The sequence below is a fragment of the Clarias gariepinus genome, chromosome 21 (assembly GCF_024256425.1).
Source record: "Clarias gariepinus isolate MV-2021 ecotype Netherlands chromosome 21, CGAR_prim_01v2, whole genome shotgun sequence".
Taxonomy (NCBI): domain Eukaryota; kingdom Metazoa; phylum Chordata; class Actinopteri; order Siluriformes; family Clariidae; genus Clarias; species Clarias gariepinus.
In genome coordinates, this window is record NC_071120.1 from 17727419 (window position 1) to 17744220 (window position 16802).

The following is a 16802-nucleotide window of genomic DNA, read 5'->3' on the forward strand; positions in this document are numbered from 1 at the left end:
CCCCACTTGTCAACAAAATGATAACGAAAACGGCCAAGTGTAATATTTATTGAAATATCAATTTCTAAACCAATAAGATCAAATAACAACAAGTTCAAAACATATAAAATACACGTGCAATTGTTATTACAGGCTTACTTCGTCACTTATCTAGAGCTTTCTTTCAAAGAAGTTGAGTGGCCTATTAACGTGACTGGGGTTTGTTGCCCCTAAGTGTCTTCCTACTTTGTTGGGTCTCGTGCTGTCTGCTGCCAGCGGTTTAAAACACAAAACACACACAGGTCTCTCCTCTGCCCTCACCATCCCCACCATGAATCCAAGCGCAACATGGGCTTCATCATAGGCTTTTTGGTTGATTGGGCTGATAGTGCTGAATCACCTGCTTTTTGTGGGTAATTTAACAAATGTATCTATTGACGTTATTATGCTCACTACATACAGTACGCTACTGACCCGGTTTGTGTCCGCGGTAAAGTTAGTTTTATATTCATATCTCCGTATTCAATAACTGCGTAAATAAACCCGCAAATAAAGTACTCACATGTATTTTTCTCTTTACATTGTCTTTAAGCTACAGTACATCCGCCTTAAATTATACATGTTTAAAAGCATAAACACCATTATACTCTACGGCGCAACGAATGATTTAGGGATCATCGCAAAATGCCGCACGCCAACAAAAAGCGTAGAATGATATTGATCTTCCCTTTTATTCAGCACCTGAAGGATCAAAAAGCAACTTTGCTACCACACTGGAAACTAGAAATGCCAGACTAGTACTGCCTGATAAAATTTTATTATTGTTCCTCTGCAATTAACATGCCGACTTTAAACCGTTATTGTTGCACTATGGTTCCACTTTTTCCCTGATGTTATTTTAATTTACCCTCCCGTTCATTGCGCCCCACCTGCCATGCCTGTATTCCCCACTAGTAGGGCGCGCCCCAAACTTTGAGAACCACTGTCATAGTGTGTGAAGGGCCCTATTGTTTTCCTAAGGATTATTATGGCTTTATATAGGTCATAACACGGTCAAAAGGCAAACAGGTTGTGTGGTGCGCCTGGGTGGCAATGGTGCGGGGTGCTTGGACCCGCTCTTCGTTGCTTGCGACTATATTTTCCCTTTTGTTTTTTCCACGCACAGTGGAGACCCATCAAGGTGGAAAGTTTTTTCAGTATGCCGGAGACATTACTTATTAATGTGTGTGGCTGAATGAACACCTCAGCCCTGAGGTCGAGATGGATCTGCCTCTGCATTTTCTTAGAAAAGGGATGAATTTGAAAAGTATCCATTATATGAACACATGGTTTTTCTACCATTTTTGTTAATTTGTTTATACTTTGGTGTTTATCTGAACACTAAGCTGATAACATTTTTTACATTAATGTTGGGTTAAAACACAATTTACAAAGAAACAGATTTCATTATGTTTGCTGTCACTTGTGCCTGTGTGTGTGTATGAGTGTGTGTGTATGTGTGTGTGTGTGTGTGTGTGAGAGAGAGAGAGAGAGAGAGACTGATTGAAATCTCAGCCTCTTGGTCTATAAGGCTGCCTCATCAGCCAGAGTTCACAGCAGGACACAGTTAGGTTGTTAAGTGCATTAGACACACACAGTATCCCAGCATTCAGCTCTGCCTGTCTCAGCTCATGCATGTCCTCATCATTCTGTGGCCTGTTAACATTACTCACCATGCTTTGTTAACTCTTCGTTAATTTACAGTTTACATGTCAATCAGGTGTGTGTGTGTGTGTGTGTGTGTGTGTGTGTGAGAGAGAGAGAGTGAGAGAGTGTGTGTGTGTGTGTGTGGGCCTACCTGTACTATAAACTGCATTTGCATGCAGTGGAATGAAATTTAGCACGAGCCAGAGAATGTATCTGTCTTTGCACATTCAGGAACTTACTCTATGAAAGGTGAGCAGATGTGGAGGAGCTCGTTACAGGCTGCTGGGTCTGCCAAAGTCAAAAATGCTTTGAGAGCTAGCTAACCCAGAAATGTCATCTGATGAATAAGGACTTCTTCGCTAGTTGGGGAAAGTCTCTGAAACTTTTCCGTGCAACTTCGCGAGCCTCCAGAGCCCATGTGACATTCTCCACCCACCCACTCACTCCTATCTATGAGTATAACACACTCCCTGCCTGTTTGCTGACAGCTTCACTTCTGTGTGGAGCCTCCAGTGATATCACGTTTGGGATAGTGATGATCATAAAACAGACAAACCGCGGCGAGATTTTTATTTGTAGAAAAGAGAACCGTGATTTGGACGCCGCCAAGACGGCAGTCGCTCAGCAGATCATGACTCTAAATTGCACAAATTCTCTGGCAAAGATCCATGATTGCTATGCTTTAAGCTCCAATCACACTGAATAGGAACGGTTTAGAAAAACGGACACAAGTGCACAGACATTTTCAAAAATGTCTCACTCTGTCAATGAATTATTTTTGCCAATTCTTGTTATAACATATAATTGCATGCATTACTTTATATTTATAGTGATGAAATCCTAAATGATTACACATAATTCAGTGAACTGATTACTGTTACCAATCCTTTTACTTTTTGTTAATTTTTTGTTTTTGTTGCTTAGTCTCCTCTAAAAATATCGTATGCAAAAGATCTGCTTTTTTCTGCCTTTTTGAAGCCACTACATCAAGCCATTGTTCCAGTTTGGTTTAATAACACCTAGACATCCGTTATATAAAACACTTGGAAAGAGCAATTATAATTATCTTTTAACACCAGACTAAAGTTTCATAAATCTAGGCCACTGTTCTTCAATGTTTGGTGCTCAATTAATCCCTTGATGGGTGTCCCCATATTGAAGACTCGTATCTGCTTAATCACAAAGGCTTCACTTTAGAAATACGAGAAGATCTTACTGCTCAGAATTCAGTGCAATTAGCATGCGGCATCATGTGGTATCTACTATGTAATTCATTCGAAGGATTACCCATCAATCCCAGTGTGAAATGTAAATGACTTAGAAGTTAAAGTGCACATGTTGGTTTTGATAGAGAGCTGAAAACATTCATGCTATGAATAAAGATGTGTACGTATATGCTTTCTTGTACAGTCATTAGTACTACCAGGAGCATAATATTTGATGTTATCAATATGATTGATTTAAAGGCACCATATTTGACTATTAAGATAGGGCTCAGAGGTCACCCAGAATGGGTTTGTGTGTTAATGCTCCAGCTATTCAGTGGCTATCATGCCACTCCTCTTCCGAATGCACCATTTCAGTGTCTATGTACTGTAAATAAGCTACTGCTGAGCAACATGTCTTTCTTACCGTATATAAGTTATATAAGTTATAAGTTGACAATAGGGGAAAAAGCCGATTGGCTTGTTTAAGGCCTGACCAATATTCAGATTGTGAAGAATAAAAGAACATGGTTACGAGAGTGAAAACTCCCTTTATTTCCCTGTATAATCTCCTGCTACGCAAATTCCAGCATTTCACTAGCTCTCAAGTACCAGACTCTGATTTTCTCAGATTTCTCCACAAACTCCTTTAATAGCCTAAACACGTCAATAACTACCAGACGAGTTCCTGTAACGTGCAAGTGGTGTCTGTGAATAATTGTGTGTACAGTACAGAAGTGACTCGTTTACATTTTAGTGGCGAGTTATTTGGTCAGGTGTTCCACTTACTTAATGTTCATGAGAATGATTGCAGTGGGCTCCAGGCCACCTTAACCAGGATTGTCATTCACACAATTCGAGTTAAGCTACTGCCATAATTTTGCATAATGTTGCAGTGCTGCAGCAGTATACTGTATATATTTTTTAGATAAATCATTTTATTTAATATATTATATCTATATATTATATCTAATATATACATGCATTTTAAATATTGCAGTGCATCTTGCAATTGTCGCTGTCTTAGAATTTAAAATGAAGCGTATAAGGTTTGGAAGAGTCTTTCTTTAGTTATTGTGCCCATTTGTAAAGCAGGTATGACAAACTGAACAAATATTTTAAAAGTAACAGTGCGGTGAAAGCAGGCATGAAAAAGGGTAGAGAGAGATATCGTTGCAGTGTCGGATTATTTTGTCATGCAAAAGTGATGAAGACGGTGTTGGCATATTTGAGTTTTCTCTCAAACATGTTTGTGCTGCTGATTCCACATCCCCAGGCAAACAGGCAAACAGTCTTTGTTGCTGAAAATGCTTTATTGTGTCAAAACATTTTTTTTTTCTTTTTGTTTAAACTGTACAGTACCTTCAACGGTATCAGTGTTATCAGCAATGTCATCAGAAAAGTACCTAATCTAATGTATGAGCAGGCCAGGAAATCCATAGCTTGGAAATAGAATTGATTTGGTTGACGCATCCTATTTGAATGTAATCCGAATATAGTATGATTTTCGACAGGAGGTGCAGCGTTCATCCCTAGTAGCATTCCGACTTATAGCAATGTCTAATTTTCATTTTTTTATTTCCTTGGGTCAATAATAGGAGGAACAGACCCAAGCACAGACCTCTTCCAAATGGTTGAGATGTCATTTTATGGTAAAGGTATGTTTACAAATGCAACAGCAACAACATCAATAATAATAATAATAATAATAATAATAATAATAATTAATCTCCTATATCACTATATCGGTTATACACACACACACACACTACAGGCAATTTGGGCATTTCAATAAACCTAATCTGCATGTGTTTGGATGTTTGAGGAAAGGAAGCCCGCCAAGCATGGAGAGAACATGCACACTGTACAGTACACACCACAGACCAGAAAAAGAAATCAAACCCTCAAGCCTGGAGATTCGAGGCCACTGGGCCAATCACCATGTCATTGTGCTGCAAAATAATAATAATAATAATAATAATAATAATAATAATATTGATAAAAAAAAAAAGTAAGTCACACATTTTATATTTTGGTGCAACAGCATGCTTTTGGGTATTGTATCCAATTTATTTTTCATGGCAATTACAGTAGAAACGCATACTATTTAAAGGCACATCATCAGCTGTTAGATTTTTTAAGCATAGCATTCCTCAATCGAGTGGTAGAGATAGCTCAATCGGGTTAAGTTCAACACATTTTTTCTATACGATATAGTGATTTTATAACTGTATGATATAAATGTGCCCTTTAACAATAGATTGAGCAGAACATTAACGGTTTAGAAGTGTGAAAATGAGGAAATCAGCAGTCAGAATGAGCTTTCAGCCACAACACTGTCGACCCAAAGGTTTTAACCCTGGTTACGGTAATGATCTTTTCCTTATCTAACCTGAGAGATCAGACAGCAGTTCTTCTACAGAGCAATCAATAATCTTTCTATACTCTCTGAAACTCATTATATGCAGCAGTTTGTGTTTATAATGACCACCATTCAAATAATAACCTACTGTCTTCAAGTTATTATCGGGTCACACTGGGACGAGTGTAAGACTTGAGGCGGGTTCAACCCCCTGAGACTTGTCGAGCAATTTGAAAGCAATAAGAGGCATGCCAATGTTATTCATTATAGCAGAATCTTTGCAAAAGAAAAAAAGCAGTGCTCTGAGGGAAACTGGCATCAGAAGTAGAACAAGGAAGCAGTTAGTTATCTTTTGTCTTCTGAACCCCGGTGGTTTCTCTTGAAAGGCAATGCAGCTTGCAGCGGTTCATGATAATTAAGCGAATCTTGGGTACTGAGAATGGCTGCTCGATGTAAAGACACTTACGAATCCTCCTCATCAATGCAAAGGCATGCCCTTGTCCTTGATTTTTAATATATGTATAGTGTAAGATATAATGTATGGTTTTTCAAGTTCAGGTTCCATCGCTTCAAAATGTATGCTAATACCACTATCAACACTAATGAATTCTGGAACATTAAGTCATTAACAGTTATCTTCATTACTTCCATGTTTGTTTTGCTAATAGCATGACCCTAACTCTCACCGTAAGATAGTGAATAAGAAAATAAATGCTTACTTGTTTGCTTTTAGGTGGTAATGGCAAAAGCTGATCACACTGTCCCTTATATAATTGAGATTCCAATTAGACACTGTTATAACTGTGCTAGCAGTGTGTTTCTGTGATGTCAGCTCGGAGAATCTCCAAGCTTTTCCAGGAATAAAGAAAATGCAGCAACAAATCAGCACCAGAACAGCTATACAGGTCACAAATATGGACAAACATAAATATATTTATTGTGTTTAAGGTTCAGGGTGGATGTTTTCTTTACACATCTTGTTTTCCATTCCTGCATAATTATTTTCACTTTTGCAAAGATTATTATCTCAGAGTTGCTCTTTTCTGTACCCCCAGTAAACTTTTTTTTTTCTTTTTCCTGGCTCAAACTCACCCACACATTATGCAGTCACATCTGTTGCATCAGGCCTTCATAGCTTTCAGGCTTTCAGAATGGATGTATTTGTTTGTAATTTTGCTCTCTGGGTGTGGATTTATCTATCAAGTGAAATGATATATGACTACATATGACTACACAACAGATTCCATGAAAGCAGCACTGCAGAAAATCCATATACATTTATTATTTTGCTCGAAATAATGTAGCTGTAAGTTTTACAGCCAGTTATAGGCCTTTTAGAAGCTTCACTTTTTGGTAAATAAAGCCAACATGGATGAAATTATATTCAATTAATGAATTAGGTTGATTAACTATGCCAATCAAACACTGAACCTTAGAACTGCAGGCTGCATACTTGCACAAATTGATAGAATATGCCATCCAGATACAGATGAAGGAAAACAGAGGGCATGCACTACAACATTTTTTGCCATTTTAAATTAAAAGTGACCATGAACAGTACTTGGCAGGTATGGATATTCTGGTGGTGTAGGGCAGTACAGTTTTTAGTCAATCCTGCTCCAGAATGACATGAGGCAACCAAGAGAAAGACTAAAAAAAAATCATTTCTATTTAATGATGAGTTGAGATGTGGTGAGTGTAAAGGGCTTATCTTATGATTGTACGTCATTTTCATCCTCTTTAAACTATTCAGCGAGGCCTATGAATGAGGGCAGGGTCATCCTAAAAGAGTTCACTTCCATCAGGATAGAAATATTTCATTATAGGATAAGAGTTATCAGTCAAAAGAGCTTTATATTGATTTACAGATGACCCTTGTCTACAATGAGGACAAGTACACAGTCCTCCCGGTGTACCACATACGCACTCATCCACTTGTAGTGAGGGATGACTCATCTGAGTATATAACTTTTTTTTTCCTATATCCCTGATGAACATTGCTTTTGCACCACTGAACTTTCAAATGTGCATTCATCGTTGCAATGAGGAATTTATGCCCCATAACCCTTCTGTAATATCCACTATATTTTCCATCTGTATGTAATTGCGGACTCCTTAAAGTCCTGCTGAAACCTTGATTGCTCTGATGTTCTCTATCACCTGAAGAACTTTTGCCAATTTAATTTTATTTTAACATTCCACTAATGCGTCAGCCTGACCATTATTCACTCTGCGTTTTTGGTGACTGAGCTCTTTCAATCCTGCCCCACACATGAACCCTGTTTCCTTCCATCTTCTGAAACTGACCTCAGATGAGCATGTTCAGCATTTTTTATGCATGCCAAAGTGTATAGCGTGAAGTTAATTGCTTAATTGTATCATGCTGTACATCTGTCTGGAAGCAACTGCGCTCATTATGCTTCTCCAGTCATTTATTCAGGTTGTTCTTTTAATTTGTCATCCATCTGTGCTATGTGCACAGAGACATTTAAAGGTATAGGTACAAATAAAAAAATGAATACAGTATATTGTTACTCATGCGATGAGACGCTGAATAGAAATTCACTTCCATGGCGATGGGAACTGACAAGCAAGGGTATACACATACAGTATGTATTTACTTATAAATAAGGGAATAGTGCATGAGGGTAGAAAAAAATCTGATCGTGTTCTGAATCTGACTGATACAGAAAGAAGAGTTCTGCCCTTAGGGAAGGAGATTTAAATCCCTGTTAGAATTTGAGGAAGTAAACTGGCAGGTAAATTATTTAAAGGAATTTGTGCATTATAATGTATTATTTATACAGGATGAGATTTCCAGACATATGTCTGATAAGTAGTGTTGCAATAGAACTTCTGTAGTAGTTCACATGATGCATGATCGTCACAGTAAAAATTGAGTGCATACTGCATGCACTTCATTTTAATACAAACATACACTATAAGTTTTATCTTTTTTAGGCACTTGTCATAGAGTTTAAGGCCATGCTCAAGCTTTAGTAGATTACATGACTATACAGGGCTCTAGTTAACTGAAACTGTCACCAGTGCACCTAATGTTTTAATGTTGTAACTAGTTTTATCCAGACACGTCCCCCCACACAAAATCTTTGCTTTATTTCCTTTTATGTTCTCGGTAGCTTTTAAAACTCACATAGTGCCCTGCTAATAACAGGCATGACATAGCTTAGCTGGCTACCCAGTGGGCACAAACTCGTGGAAACCACGTAAAGAAGACGTGTTTTCACCACGTAGAAAAGACGGGTAATTTAGGCGTAAAAGGCAAGTCCATATCCATGTGGATTTGACACATGGAATCCACGTGTTTTTTACCACTTGGAAAAGACATGGATATAAGCCCATGGAAAATACGTGTTGTGTTCAACGTAAATTCTGCAAAGTTTAAAATGTCTACAACATCAAGTGTAAAGCAAACACAAATTACATAAAAGTTGTAATAACCAATAATTTATTCATATTTCAAAACAAACAATACAAAATGCACATAAAAACTGGGTGTAGTGCATAATACTAAAATACCATAAAAATGTGAATACTAAAAGACTAATTAAACCAAAAAAACATCTAAGAGAAGATAGAAAACTGTCTCAAACAGCAAAAGAAACAAAATTACAAAAACATTTACTTAACACTTAATAAATGACACTGCATCCAGCCTTTCTTTCCTCTTAGGTGCAGTTCGTAACCGATTGGCAATGGTGCTGAGGGCAAAGGCTTCTGTAACATCATGCGCCTTTACTACACTGTCTGTCAAAGGACAAAAATGTTTAGTATAATTTAGATGCATGGACTGAAATTTATCAATACAATCATTGTGTTAATATAAAAAAAGACACGACCACAAGGCACTATTCAATTACTTACCAGTTATTAATTTGCACAGCGCTGTCAAATGATGTTTTATCCCCTCATGATACCTTCATGTTTAGTTGAAACATAAGTGAATTGGTAAGGAATCTAGAAGTAAACAAACTTATCTATTTATCTTCAAAGAAATAAATGGGTAGAGTAACCACATAAGTTACACGGAAAAGTTCCTACTTCTATTCTTAGAAATTTAATGGAACATATATTCTGCAAGTGAATGTTAGTGTTCACTGCCAGAACTCCTCAGTGCATATAATATATTATACATGATGATGGTGTTGCATTTATGACAAATTATACCTGTTCATTAAATACTAGCCTGTTTTTATAATTTTTGACAAATTAACGTTTGCAATTGCCTATTATGCTTTGAATCCTACGTTAGCTACATACATAGACTCACAATCAAGCTAACCGCGTCGGTTAGAACCTACACTAACTGCCACAGAACATACTAGAATATTACTGCTTACCTCAGTGCTCACCCTGTAACATCACACACAAATGTTCTCTGTATGAAACACAATTGCCACGGGTAATTTGTAACTTCAGCAGACCACAAATTTAAACAAATTTCGAAGTTTCTAATTTCTTTTTATTAGCTATAAATGTTTCGCGCTTCCACTTAAAAAAAAGGGATCCAGGAAAGGCTGATTACTGCGCATGCTCAGTACCACTCGTTAGACTGCAAAGTCACTCTGTGCAGCGACGCCTATGTGTCGCCTCTAATAGCACATCGGTGTTCTAAACTTCTTTTTAGTTTGTAAATCCAGTGTACGTTGTAGTCAGATGCGGCATTTAGGCGATCAGTAACACATTTTGAAAATGCCATTTTAGAACACATTTTGGCTCATGTGTTCAACTTTAGAACACATTGGACGCGTCATATGCGTCATTTTATTTTAGAGTGTGTTTAATGTTAATTAATGATTGTCACATTTATGTAAAAACATACAAAATATGCATTCAAAATTAGATCAAGCAACCATCAATAGGTTGTACGAAATTATTTTCCACGTGATATCCACGTGGAAATGCACGAAGAATAATGTAGATCTAAAACTCCATGTGGATTCCACATTAATTTAGAACAGGTTTTCCACGTGCCTAAAACCACGTGGAATCAACGTGGATATCAGGTGAAAATTGGTGGATCCACCACTTCACCAAATATCCACCAGAAATCCACGTGGATTACATGTGTTGTGCCCGCTGGGTATCTAGAAACCGTAAGCTAACATCAAGAACCCAACGACAAGAAAGCTAAATGGCCAAGGAAAAAAAAATTCTAACATGTTTCTCTCACTCCCTACATTAGATGACTGTGATACAGAACCTAATTTATCACAGCCACGCTCAGTCAGTAATCAGTCATCATTATTAGACAGTGTTAGCAACGCTTACATTTTCTGGTATCCACGGCTCCAGTTTAAATCTGAGTGGCTTCAATAGTTGATGTTTACGATACCAAAAAGGGTTACATTATGGCTCCTAAACATTTTATAAATTACTTCAGGTTTAGGAGGCAAAGGATTTATGTTTGTCTGGAGCCCTGCTATAAAATACATAGGTTTTCTCTGTGTTAACATCGTAACTGCCTTACTGGTCTATAGTATTTAGCTTTTCTCCATTTTAAACTTAATACTTTAGTTTTGATTTGTTTTAGCTGGTGGTGGATGGCAGAGCTTTCTGTCTCTTTACAATAGAAAGACCTCTTTTTGCTGCAGGATATAATGCTATCTTTACCAATATGCACATTTGGATGGAATATATATTGTATATTACCTGGGATTATTTCTCCTGGCTATTTAATACAAGGGAAATTACAGCGCAATCTCTTTAGAGGTGTGCACGTATTAGTCCATAAAACATTACTGACATGGGGTCAAAAATACCAGAAAAAAAAAAATCCAGTAATAATTACATTGGCAGCGGAGTGGCTTAGTGGTTAGCACTGTCGCCTTGCACCTTCAGGGTCCGGGTTCGATTTCCACCACAGGTCTGTGCACATGGAGCTTGCATGTTCTCCCTGTGCTTGGGGTGTTTCCCTCTGGGTCGTCTAGTTTCCTCCCACTGTCCAAAGACATGCAGATTAGGCTAATTGGTGTTCTCAATTTACCCGTAGTGTATGAAGGCATGTGTGAATGTTGACCAGAGTTGTAGATGAGAATGGATACAGTGGTCACCATTCACCTTCACAGTCCCTAGTTGGACTACAGAGGTTCCTAGATGGATGGATGGGATAATGACATTAATTACACCATTTATTAGTTACATCCCCATTACAATACTCAACCCCCTATGACTAGGCTGAATAATCTAGCTTTCTAGATAATAGACTAGCTTTCTGGAATACAAAAAGTCATTAAAAAGTACTTTACTATTGTATGATTAGTTTGTGTTTTGGAAAAAAAAGTTAACCATTCAGTCATAATATATGATTATAAGACCCCTAAACGTAACATATTTGTGTCCTTTAAGTAAGGTATTTTTGGCCAAAATATTCATAAAAATTGTATTCATATAAAGCACATAGTGGATTTTTATGTAAAATTTTTCTCTCGTTTGACCATGGCGTGGCACCTTATGATATATTGATGGCTGCAAATAGATATGATTCACCCATGGCTAAGCCCCCACACTTGAACAATAAGCTGTTTTTGAAAGGGGTAGGGAAAAGCCAGACAGAATAGGTCAATGAAAGAACCCCCTGAAGGAGGTGAAACATAAGTGTGCTCCACTAATGGCAATTAGCCACAGTGTTTAATTGCCATAATTGGCCTTACAAGGTTAAGCGGTTCAGTTGTTTATACAGAGAAAGAGAGAGAGGATGTCAATGCCTGTTATCAGGGCTGCATTTTGAAGTGTAATCACCAGCGGATGCTTTAAAGAGGATTGACATTGATAGGGGCCTCTGTTTATCTGGTCCCCATAATGAAAAGTGCTTTTTTCTTTTCCAAAACTAGAGGCTAAAAAACACAAAACACAAAACACACTATAACACACACAAACTAAAAAAGTGCAACGGTATTCCAGTATTTGGTTACTGAGGTTAAGGTTAGAGTTGAGTTAGGTGTAGTGCAGCATTAATTAGCTGCATTAATCATTATGTCAGTTGAAGGTCCCCACTAGGATAGTAAGACAAATGTGTGGGTTTAGGCTCATCTTTATGCTTTTTTTTTAATGATGTGTCACTTTTCCCCCTTTTTTTGTTCCTTTGGCTTTTACTACTAGAACTATAATACGAAGGGCGTTTAAGTCAAACTAATACTTTTGATGAAATTTCTCATGAATGCAGGTGGAAAACCGATTGACATGTACAGAAGACTTTAAGCACAGTACAGTGATGAGACTCAAAGCTGCTGTAAAACATTTGAATGGTACACACATTTTAAAGAAGACTGTACATCTGTGAATGATCCCAGCTGAGGTGGCTCAGATTTTTGAGTAAATTGTGGCTCACTTGCGGAAGAGACGCATCTGTCGGTGAGAACTGTACACACAATCATTTACAAACACCATTTGCACAGTACGGAAACTTGGCTCGGAGTTATTGACACATACTGTACAATGAACAGTGCTGATCTCGCTCCAAGCCATTTCCACATGTTAGGGCCATTAAAGGAGTGCCTGTGAGGCCAGTGTTTCAGATGTGAAGCAGGAGGTCTGATCATGGCTGCGGCATACTGAGAAATCTTTTATTATTATTATTATTATATTTTTTAAATTATTTATATTGTATAGTCAGGCGTTTTAGATAGCACTGAGATGCTCCCAACTGCTTTTGTGTGTTGTGAATAATTCAGAAGCATGCTCAGTAGTTCAGTGTTCTGGCCCAGCTGCCATGGGTGTCCTCTCATATTCCCAGACCTGCCAGACTCAGGCTAATCACATGCTCACTGATACATTTCTAATTATATCATATCACCTTCAAATGTGTTTCTCAGCAGGCAGTATTGTGTGCATGTAGATGTGTGTGTGTGTGTGTATGTTGTGTTGGTGTGTTTGTGTGAGAGAGAGTTTTGTGTTTCACTATTAATGCTCTCTACAGAACAATATGTTTTTATCTCTAAAGACACTATAACTACTTGATTTATCTGGTTATGTCAGCTATTTGTAGGACTGTAGAACTGTAATAAGATGAAAATTACAATGTGAAAAGTATCAAAACTAACATTTCCAAATAGTAAAAGATTTTTTTGTAGTAGTAGATGTGGGCAAATCAGGTAGCGAGCTAGGCAAGCATAAGCTCTAATGTGCTGGATTGTGTAATTCTTTGCTTAAATCTGCTTGCTTCAAGCATCTACAGTACATTACTGAATTGGTCTTTTTTTTAAGAAATATGTAATAATATATACTTCCAAGACCATGCAATTATCAGTTATCAGCCACTGACTTGGCAGTAGCAGAATGTACACTGCCTGGCCAACAAAAACATTAAACACAATCTAATATTTAATTTGACTGGATATAGCTGTGATTATAGTGTCCAGTTCGTGTGAGAATATGATCCCACGTGCTCCCACAACCATTCTTTCACAGTTTGAGTCCTGGAATATTCCCATGCCATCAGAGAAAAAAATTTATACATGGCATAACCTGGTCCTTTACTACATTTAGGTTATGATTTCATCCCCATTCTGCTGTTCCATGTGAACATGAACTGAAACTTATGACCTGCATCTGCATGATTTTATGCATTACTCTGCTTTCACATGGTTGGCTGATTGGATTAGTTGTTTTAATGCATTAACAAGTGGCCGTTAAGTGTCCCTGTTTAAAATGTAGTATAAATTATGAAAATAATGCTACCTCATAAGCTGAATTGATTCTCCTGCACATTGATGTAAACTCCTGTTAGATTTATAGAGATGGAATTTTTTAAACATCCCAGAATTTCTGTTAGCATGACCATATGCTGCAGAGTCTATCCAAAAATGGTCTCATTCTTCTAGACCTTGTGCAAGGCCTGTTGATGGCAGCTAATCATTTTTACCCACGTCTGGTGTCTGCCTGCATGTGGTGTCTTATACCATAACAAGTCATGGCCTTTATGACACTTGAGAATGATTTGTTTAGCCTGGATCGTCTTACACCTTACCCTGGCGCAACACTGAAGTGTTAAAGGTCCCAGGTTCACACGTCTTCATAAGAGCAAGTGTTTGTTGAACTTGAGCCAAGGCTGACATGGTGGGTGGAGAGAAAAGGGAAGATAGAGCTGGCAAGAGACTCCACAGCATCTGAGACATCAATCATGCTGGCACCGAATCCTAGAGAAAGATGATGCATCGTCAAATGCTTCGTCTGGGACTGGTAGCATCCTCAGCCATCTTTAAGTGGGTGATGGAAGGACCTGTGATGGACAGCTGGTATGCTGAAGGGGTCTAGGTGCATCTCTTGTCATTTTAAAAACAACATAAAACCTGTGAAAAATGCAAAATATTAAACTCATACTCTAAGTATGGTCAGTATAAACGAAGCAACACTTTCTATAAACATCATATGCGCAGTATAATGATGTATGTATGTAGTATATGCCATTTGACACGTTTACTTAAAAATTACTTAGTAATTACTATGATTAATTATAAATAATCACCAATACAAAAGAAACTTTTGCTTTACTGTACCCTGCTTTTTTTATGGGATAGTCTCCAGACCCCTCATGACCCTGTACAGGATAAGCAGTATGTGTTTGCCTATGAGTTTCTATGCATGTCTTCCACATATCATTCGGTTTAAAATAAAATCAGCACCAAGCCATAGGCCAACTAACAAATAACTGATTTAATTAGTTTAATTCAAATGTGTACATCTATTTCACATAATTGGATTTTTTTTTTTTGTTTCATCCAGCATGATTTGTTTATGTATTTTTAAAGCCCTGAAAGAAATTGCTCTCGCCTGATCTGAGGATCGAGCCCAGGTTGCTGTAATACATTATTCCTGTGCTATTCTACTGCACATGTTTAATTGTGTTAATGTAATTCTGTTGTCACAGATCTAGTAGCAATGTCCTTATGAGATTTCATGACGTCATTTGTTTATGTTAATATGTGCACTCTGCATAATTTAAAAAGTAATACTACACAATGCCATATGTTCAGCTAAATCTGACTGATCACATATTCTGTTTTATTACAGTGTGGATTGGCTATGGAAAATTGGCCCTAGGTATGACTGTGCCTGCATATTGCCCTCTAATAGACCAGCATCCCATTCAGGGTTTGTCTTTACAGCATCGCCAGCTTTCTCAGGATAGGTTCAGGATCCTGGCAGAATGAAGCAGTAACTGAAAATGGATGAAATGACTAAATGATTGCCAAGAAAATTCTTGATCACCAGACTTGTAGCTTTTACAAGAAAAGGCCAGTAAACCCATCCAAGAACAAACAACTTTCACGGTAACAGTTGGTTTGACAGCCAACCTCATTTACTCACAGCTAATCCTGCTAGAACCTAACAACAACTCTTTTTTAGACTGTAAGCAGTGACAATATTCTGATCCAAAAATCAGCCTTCAATCCTGAATTGTTAGGACACCTGAGCTCCTCTAAATGTTGCTTTTTTCCCCTGCATGCTTTTTTTGTAAAGCTTTAAAAGAATGTACAAGACTTTTTGGCCAAGACGTGTCCCACAAACCGAAGTGAGAACATGTCAAGTTACTCTGTTTAGAGATAGTTCCCACTCCTCATGCACTAGTGACATGTAAACATCATCAGGAAGTACAGTACAATCTAGCATAATGAGTCAGACATTAATGAGCCATGTTTCTCTAATGTCTCCATGTTTCAACCCTTTCCCAATTAAATTTTCAAATCTCTAAAATGCAGCCCTTCTATTTGAAACCCAAAGCCAGAACATGTGTATTCAAAGCTTGGTTCATGTTTTATGGATCAGATTAAGTGGGGCACAAGGGTAAGAACTCTGCAGGATTTTCTTCCATGGTAAATCTCTACAGGACTGAAGGTCTTTTGATAGTTTGGGAAAGTTTGCAGAGAAACCCTGTCTATTTGAATCTACGAGTCTCTGTTCTTGTTTTAGCTCAAGATATTTTTTTGTGTGTGTTAGCAGTCTGGAAAGAAAAGAGCAGCTTGTAGGAGTGACTTCTATATTATAGCATGGGCAATGTACAGTCCTGGGGGACCAGGGAGTTCTTACAGTCATGGCATCCTTAATATCTCTGAAGCTGAAAGTTGCTGTGTAAATCTTCCACTGCTGATCTAGGATCCACCGCATCAATCATGTCCATTCTTTCAATAGTTTTGTCATTCTGGGTTAGACATTTTTTTGTCTTGTTTTATCCCTTATTGGTCTGCAGTACTTGCCTGATTGTTGGACCATTGAATACTAGTTGACGGCTATTATGCTTGCTTACAATTTTACATCCACCTGGATTTAATTCCAGACCCAGGGCATGGGATTTCTCCCCTGAGAAAAGCCCAATATCTCCATCCTACAGTGAGCAATTTTCCAAAATTGTTGCTTGCTTGGAAGTATTTCAGACGGAATGGAAGCACTTATCAAAAAGGCAATAAACCAGTTAAAATAATTACATAGATAGTGGGTCGTTTGGAAAATTCTAAGGGTTGTTTAACAAGACTTTCCCCTTTTTTTTTCTTTTTTTTTAAGATCAAATGCTCCAACAGCATTTTGAAACAGTCTGAAACTGAGAAGGAAGT

The 16802-nt window shown here is 37.7% G+C and overlaps 1 protein-coding gene and 1 long non-coding RNA gene across 2 annotated transcripts in view; one reads left to right on the forward strand and one right to left on the reverse strand.

The window, feature by feature from the left end:
- Positions 1-16802, forward strand: part of edil3a (EGF-like repeats and discoidin I-like domains 3a) — a 209566-nt gene that overhangs the window by 16199 nt on the left and 176565 nt on the right. The window lies entirely within an intron of this gene.
- Positions 8713-9671, reverse strand: LOC128509670 (uncharacterized). The gene is made up of 3 exons (XR_008356068.1): positions 9594-9671; positions 9118-9210; positions 8713-9000 (listed from the first exon to the last, which is right to left on the reverse strand). It is a non-coding gene; the product is annotated as an uncharacterized LOC128509670 (long non-coding RNA).